We start from the raw sequence: 8,713 nt of genomic DNA on the forward strand, positions 1-8,713 counted from the left end.
CATAGCTTTTATAGTCAGGTGGTGCCTCTTTATGATTCCATTGCCTCTTGGACGGAATGCAGATCTAAAATATTACTCAACGCCACAATTCTCACATAACATTTTAAATGTTTCTGAGCAGAAAGATATTCCTTTATCTACCAGAATCTCCTCCACGAACCCCATTTCCATGTTTAAGTCGAGGTAAATAAGAGCAGAAGAAACTGATAAAAATGGTAAATTATTAAGTTATCAAAACTGTTTTAATAACGTGGTTTACCTAAAATCACCAATGTTTGACAACAATGATTTCAATATTTATATAACACTGTAATTAAATGTGACTCCTAAAATATTGTATTAATATATATATATATATATTTTTTTTTTGCAGGATGTTGTCCTCTGCGAAGAAAATATTTCTGTTTCTCCTTGGAGTGGTCATCCTGATCGGCCTGTTGTATGACTATGTTATTGACCAGAAAAACCGAAAACAAGAAAATTCCCATTTTAAGAATCATTACATCGTTTATTCAAGTAACTGCAAAATCCCCAAATTTGAACCATTTCATAAACCGGAAGTGATGTATTTCAATGTGAGTAAAGAGAAGACCTGCCCATCCAACATTGATTTTACTCACCAGAAAGGCAATAAATTGTTGGTGAATATGACTGGTTTGACGATCTTTTGCAATGGTACAGTGAAACACTGTGAGTACAGTGAAATCATCCGGGTGGATGACACACATAATAAATATTCTACACCTATTAAGTTTCATGGGGATATCAATGTGACCAGCGAATTCATTAGAGTCAAATGTTTTTGCTCTGGCAACGGAGGATTATACAAGAATCTTCATGTCTTCGTGCAGCCAAGGAATAATACAAATTCTTCACGATTAAAAAGTAAAAAAAAAACAGGAAATTCCCTTGCAAATATGTTGAATGTTGTCATGATCGGGCTAGATTCAGTGTCTCGTCTTAACTCATACAGACAATTGCCGAAGACACGAAATTTTCTTTTAAACGACTTACGTGCAATTGAACTATATGGCTATAACAAAATTGCGGACAATACCTTTTTTAATTTATTAGCAATGTTATTCGGAAAATATGATTACGAAATTGGATGGACAATCAAGTCCCGTAAGAAATTTGATGAGTACGACCAAATCTTGAACAAATTTCGACAAAAAGGGTACAAGACAATGTATATTGAGGACGCTTCTGATATGCCCATATTTAGCCTAAGACGCCAAGGTTTTAATCAACCGCCGGCTGATCATTATTTCCGTCCAATGTCGATGGCAATATTTAAAGAGCCTGATGTGCTCTCGCAAGATAAGATGTGTGTGCACGGAAGATTGTACCAAACTTTTATTTTTAACTATATATATGACTTTATTAAGCTGCATAAATCAGAAAAACACTTCGTGTTTAACTTTAATTCATATCCATCTCACAACCAACTAAATGCAGCCGGACGCATCGATTACGTTCTTCGAGACTTTTTCGCAAAGGTACACAGTGATCATTTGCTTAACAACACACTCTTAGTTCTATTTTCGGATCACGGAATGCGTCATGGAAAATTCCGGGAAACCTTGATGGGAAAGCTGGAAGAGAGACTCCAAAATGGCTGCAAGTGAAATTTCCGAAACTATGGCAAAATCTAAAAGACAACAGTAAAAAACTAACCACGCCTTTCGATGTCCACGAGATGTTGTTGAATGTCTTCGATATCGGTAACTTTCAAAGAAAACTGTCGAAGATCAATTTGAATGCTCGTGGTATTAGTCTTTTCGCCCCGATACCAGAGAACAGAACATGTGAGGCGGCAACAATTAAACCGCATTGGTGCACCTGCCAACAAATCGAACAACTTTCTGTTAATGATACAACTGTGAGAAAAATTGCCACTTTGATTGTAGCGCATCTTAACAAAATTCTTCAGCCCGAAAAGGAAAAATGCGCGACTCTGAAACTACACAACATCAAAGCAGCCGGTATTAGGCATACCAATGACAAAATGATGTTGAGACGTACATGTAAAAACCACTACCGTTTAGAGACGTGTAAGATGAGAACTGTACACACTGGAGTTGGCAGCATCTATCATTTAACTGTGACCACCATCCCAGGGTTTTCTGTGTTCGAAGCGTCAGTCAATTATAACACCGCTAAAAATTATATTACAATGGAAGGCGACATAAGTAGAATAAATTTATATGGAGACCAGTCCATTTGTATATCAAACGTTGATCTAAAAAGATATTGTTATTGTAAATAAATCACAATGTATTTCCTTTTAAAAATAAAAGGAAGAATATTATGGCTAGCGTGCATCAAAAATAACGAAGGAAAATTCCATATCAATATTCGTACTAATATGAACTTGCAATCATAAAATTAAGTCATTTATTAAATTTTCCACTTATAAATTATTTTATTATTATTATTATTTTTATTATTATTATTATTCCGGATATCTTAAAAACGACTCACCCACTGCTGCTTTTGTATTTAGAATGAAGGATTTTCTCACTTCATTCAGCAAGTTTGTAACGTTGTTACAATTATATCGCTACTCAAGAGCAAAATGTAGTATCTGTTCTTCGGATGCGGCACTCCCATTTCTCGTTCTCTTTCTGTGGAAGAGAAATCCTTCACGACTGGGAAAATTTTTATTTTCGTACCTTTTCTCCACGTTAAAAAACGACCCTGGTGTCTAACTCTGTCCCGAGGGGAGGCATTGTAAATAGGTACAATTACATCGCTACTCAATGTGTTACAACAGTTACAATGTGATAGTGAAAAATAACCATACGACCTAAAACGCATGGCAAAATGAGAAAAACGTAATTTCAACTTATTCCTTAAATATTGCAATAAAAAATCTCTTGTTTTAATTTAAGGAAACCGTGATGATTGCTAATCATAGTGGTGATTGTGCAGAATTGATTATTTAAGAAGTCGACCTAGAATAAATTTGTTCACATTGGCCATATTGCGATTTTCTGGGAAGCAGACCATATTGTGATTTTCTCGGAAGTCTCCCCGCTGTGTAAAAATAACGAGAGGATTGAAAAGGACTAGAAAATATCTTCTGTGAGAAAGAGGTAGTAAAGGAGATGAGGGTAACAGAAAACAGAAGTCCTGCCACGTGTGTGTCGGGTGGGGTCGGGCGATAAAGAGAGATTAAAGATGGCGCCTGTGGTTTTATAAGGTGTGGTCTCGCGAAATCTCGTCACACACATGCAAATGGGAAAGAGAAGCTCCATAAAATCAGCCTGAGTTGAGAAGTGGGATTGTGACCCTTGACGATTGTTGGAGTTCTAGCCACGTGTTTGGAGACTTCTCACACCTTAATCCACTAAAGAACAAGCTATTTCCGGCTATGGCCACAGGCCTGAACAATATGATAAAGCCATTCAGTTGTGAAGGCGATGTGTGGCTTGGCTAAAGAAAGTGAACCTAGTGGCGAAGCTCCAAAAGATTGGTGATGTTGTCACAGTGATATCATTATTCCCTGAGAAGGGTGCACTAGCCCTATACTTGGATCTGAATGAGTGGGTGCGAGAGTTGCACGATCTGCACGATATGAGGGTAGAAAGGACGTCAATTCTTCAGAGCTGCCTATAGACCCAGTGGCAAAAGGATTGTGGAAAGAAACCACCCGAAAATAAAGGCAGTGGCAGAGAAAGGGAGCACCTCACCCGAACAAGATGTTTACTGTTACAATATGTCGCGTAAATCAGGACAAGTGCAAGAGACAGTTACACATGTCGATATTCACGTACTCCTGGAGAAATCCCAGGATTCTTCCAGCAAACAGAGCGACATGGGCAACAGGGACAACAGGGACCATCAATCTCGGGGTTAAAGTATTGGTGAAGCCCCCAGGAACGCGATGTACCACAGTGGAGCAGAGGACGCGTAACCTGGAGTAATACGAGCAACAACATTGCGGTAGATGGGGTACCAAAACATATTCTGGATATTAGGCAGGTTGAAAGTGAAACAGTGGAAAGTGATGTGCAGAAAGAGGGTTGTGAAATACCTCGGAGGCCGAATAGGGAAAGACGACCGCCACAGAGGATGAGGGCGTACGAAAGCTAATCTAGAGATCGGGGGGGGGCATGTTGTCTTAAGTTAAGGAAACCGAAGTTTTACCACGTGTGTGTGTGTGTGTGTGTCGGGCGGGGTCGGGCGATAAAGAAAGATTAAAGATGGCGCCTGTGATTTTATAAGCTGTGGTCTCGCGAAATCTCTCCACACACATTCAAATGGTGAAGATAGGCTGTAGTTGAGTTGAGAAGTAGGATTAGTTACCTTTGACGATTGTTGGATTTCTAACCACGTGTTTTGAGAACCGCTGTTACGACTTCTCCCAACTTGATAAACTAAAGAACAAAAACAATACGACGAAAACATTATATCAAACTAATAATTAAAAATAATGAAGAAAGGAAACACAATTAGAAACTGAAACATCACAAAACAATATAACAATTTAACGGAAATGGAATTTCAATATAAAATACGATAAAACAATGAAATCTAATTTCAAATTTAAACAGTGAACTACGACCAAAATGGAATTTCAATATTAGGCTCGACAAAAAATCGGAAATGCAATTTAAAAATAAAATATGACAATACAACAGGAACGAAATTTTATGAATTAAAAATGGCAATACGACAGAAATGTCATTTTTATTTTAAACATGACGATACAATGGAAATGCATTTTCCAAATAAATATAAAATTACGATAGAAATCCAATGTTAAACATGAGAATACGACAAAAACGGGACTTAAAACTTGGAAATGAAAGTACGACAAAAACAGGACTGTGGTTTACTTATCAAGTCTTAATTGTTAGATTTGACACACTGCTGCCAAATTTCTTTAGTCCAAAAACTCAACTCTCTGCTATTACTCTCTCAACTTCAAAAGCACTTCTGCTGATCGAACTCACTTCTTCAAAATCCAACTCGATAATGAACACCATCTCTGAAAAATCAGGCCTCCTTTATCACCAAACAGAAGGATCATCATTTATATATCACATGGTAACATTGCAAACATATAAAGAGATAAGGCGGCCATTTTTATTTCTTTTTTCCTTCATTCATTTTTGGTCCACCCAGAATTGTACAAGTTGCAAAAGGGAGGTTTGTAACAACTTTTTAAACATTTTAGACCACACGCTTCCCTCCACCTCATATTGTAGAATCATTTTACATTACATAATCCCGTGCTCATAATGGCTCGGTGCGGACTCTCTGTGGTGTATGCATTTCCACTAGTTCATCTCTACTGGCCCCTGTCCCACCATTTTCATAATTTTTTTTCATGGACCACACGCCTTAAATCTAAAATGTGCAGCGGCATTTCATTAATAACATGAAAACGTATTTTCAAAATAAATATAAAATTACGATTAATATTCAATGTTAAACAGAACAATATACGAGAAAAACTTTAAACTTGAACATGACAATACGACAAAATCAAAACTAAGAACTTGCACGTGAAAATGGGGCAGAAATGTCATTACAATTGTAAACATAACAATACAATGCCAAGGTATTTTAAAAATAAATATAAAATAACGATAAGAATTCAATGTAAAGCAGTTCAATACCACTTAAAACTTTAAACATTACAATACGACAAAAATGTCATTTTAATTTTTTAACATGACAATGCAATTAAAAACGCATTTTCAAGACAAATATAAAATTACAATAGGAATGCAATGTTTCACATAAAAATACAAAAAACTGACTTAAAACTTTGACATGACAATACAAGAACAGTAAAAATTACTTGAACATAGCAATACGACAGAAATGGCATTTCAATTTTAAACATGACAATACAATTGAAAAGCATTTTCAATATAAATATAGCATTACGATACAACTTCAGTGTTAAACATGACAATACAATAAAAACAAGACTTAAAATTTGAATATGACAATACAGTAAAAATATGGCTAAAAGCTTAAACGTAAACATGACAATACTACAGAAATGCCATACCAATATTAAACATGACAATACAATGGAAACGCATTATAATAATAAATATAAACTTATTATGGAAATTCAATATTAAACATGACAATATAACAAAAAAGACTGTAAATTCAACATGACAATACGACAATAACACGACTTACACCTTAAACATGGCAATACGAGAAAAACAGGACTTAAAACATAAATATGACGATACGGCAAAAACAGGGCTTAATACTTAAACATGACGATACGACAAAAACAGGGCTTAATACTTAAACATGACGATTCGACAAAAACAGGGCTTAATACTTTAACATGACGATTCGACAAAAACCGGGCTTAATACTTAAACATGACGATTCGACAAAAACAGGGCTTAATACTTAAACATGACGATTCGACAAAAACAGGGCTTCATACTTAAACATGACGATTCTACAAAAACAGGGCTTAATACTTAAACATGACGATTCGACAAAAACAGGGCTTAATACTTAAACATGACGATACGACAAAAACAGGGCTTAATACTTAAACATGACGATACAACAAAAACAGGGCTTAATACTTTAACATGACGATACGACAAAAACAGGGCTTAATACTTAAACATGACGATACGACAAAAACAGGGCTTAATACTTAAACATGACGATTCGACAAAAACAGGGCTTAATGCTTAAACATGACGATTCGACAAAAACCGGGCTTAATACTTAAACATGACGATTCGACAAAAACAGGGCTTAATACATAAACATGACGATTCGACAAACACAGGGCTTAATACTTAAACATGACGATTCGACAAAAACAGGGTTAATACTTAACCATGACGATACGGAAAAAACAGGGCTTAATACTTAAACATGACGATACGACAAAAATAGGGCTTAATACTAAAACATGACGATTCGACAAAAACAGGGCTTAATACTTAAACATGACGATACGACAAAAACAGGGCTTAATACTTAAACATGACGATACGACAAAAACAGGGCTTAATGCTTAAACATGACGATTCGAAAAAAACAGGGCTTCATACTTAAACATGACGATTCGACAAAAACAGGACTAAATACTTAAACATGACGATACGACAAAAACAGGGCTTAATACTTAAACATGACGATACGACAAAAACAGGGCTTAATACTTAAACATGACAATACGACAAAAACAGGGCTTAATACTTTAACATGACGATTCGACAAAAACAGGGCTTCATACTAAAACATGACGATACGACAAAAACAGGGCTTAATACTTAAACATGACGATTCGACAAAAACAGGGCTTAATACTTAAACATGACGATACGACAAAAACAGGGCTTAATACTTAAACATGACGATTCGACAAAAACAGGGCTTAATACTAAAACATTAAGATTCGACAAAAACAGGGCTTCATACTTAAACATGACGATTCGACAAATACAGGGCTTAATACTTAAACATGACGATACGAAAAAAACAGGGCTTAATACTTAAACATGACGATTCGACAAAAACAGGGCTTAATACTTAAACATTAAGATTCGACAAAAACAGGGCTTCATACTTAAACATGACGATTCGACAAAAACAGGGCTTAATACTTAAACATGACGATTCGACAAAAACAGGGCTTAATACTTAAACATGACGATTCGACAAAAACAGGGCTTCATACTTAAACATGACGATTCTACAAAAACAGGGCTTAATACTTAAACATGACGATTCGACAAAAACAGGGCTTAATACTTAAACATGACGATTCGACAAAAACAGGGCTTAATACTTAAACATGACGATTCGACAAAAACAGGGCTTAATACTTAAACATGACGATTCGACAAAAACAGGGCTTCATACTTAAACATGACGATTCGACAAAAACAGGGCTTAATACTTTAACATGACGATACGACAAAAACAGGGCTTAATACTTAAACATGACGATTCGACAAAAACAGGGCTTAATACTTAAACATTAAGATTCGACAAAAACAGGGGTTAATACTTAAACATGACGATTCGACAAAAACAGGGCTTCATACTTAAACATGACGATTCGACAAAAACAGGGCTTAATACTTAAACATGACGATTCGACAAAAACAGGGCTTAATACTTAAACATGACGATTCGACAAAAACAGGGCTTAATACTTAAACATTAAGATTCGACAAAAACAGGGCTTAATACTTAAACATAACGATTCGACAAAAACAGGGCTTCATACTTAAACATGACGATTCGACAAAAACAGGGCTTAATACTTAAACATGACGATTCGACAAAAACAGGGCTTAATACTTAAACATGACGATTCGACAAAAACAGGGCTTAATACTTAAACATGACGATTCGACAAAAACAGGGCTTAATACTTAAACATTAAGATTCGACAAAAACAGGGCTTAATACTTTAACATGACGATTCGACAAAAACAGGGCTTCATACTTAAACATGACGATTCGACAAAAACAGGGCTTAATACTTAAACATGAAGATTCGACAAAAACAGGGCTTAATACTTAAACATGACGATTCGACAAAAACAGGGCTTAATGCTTAAACATGACGATTCGACAAAAACAGGGCTTCATACTTAAACATGACGATTCGACAAAAACAGGGCTTAATACTTAAACATGACGATACGACAAAAACAGGGCTTAATACTTAAACATGACGATTCGACAAAAA

General features: G+C 35.7%; 1 pseudogene; it reads left to right on the plus strand.

Annotated features, from left to right (window-relative positions):
* The first annotated feature begins 374 nt into the window (after nucleotides 1–374).
* LOC145241585 (uncharacterized) lies at nucleotides 375–2,269 on the plus strand (annotated as a pseudogene).
* Nucleotides 2,270–8,713: the final 6,444 nt, after the last annotated feature.

This window comes from Euprymna scolopes, chromosome 20 (genome assembly GCF_053919585.1).
Source record: "Euprymna scolopes isolate OS-2025 chromosome 20, ASM5391958v1, whole genome shotgun sequence".
In the NCBI taxonomy this organism is placed as follows: domain Eukaryota; kingdom Metazoa; phylum Mollusca; class Cephalopoda; order Sepiida; family Sepiolidae; genus Euprymna; species Euprymna scolopes.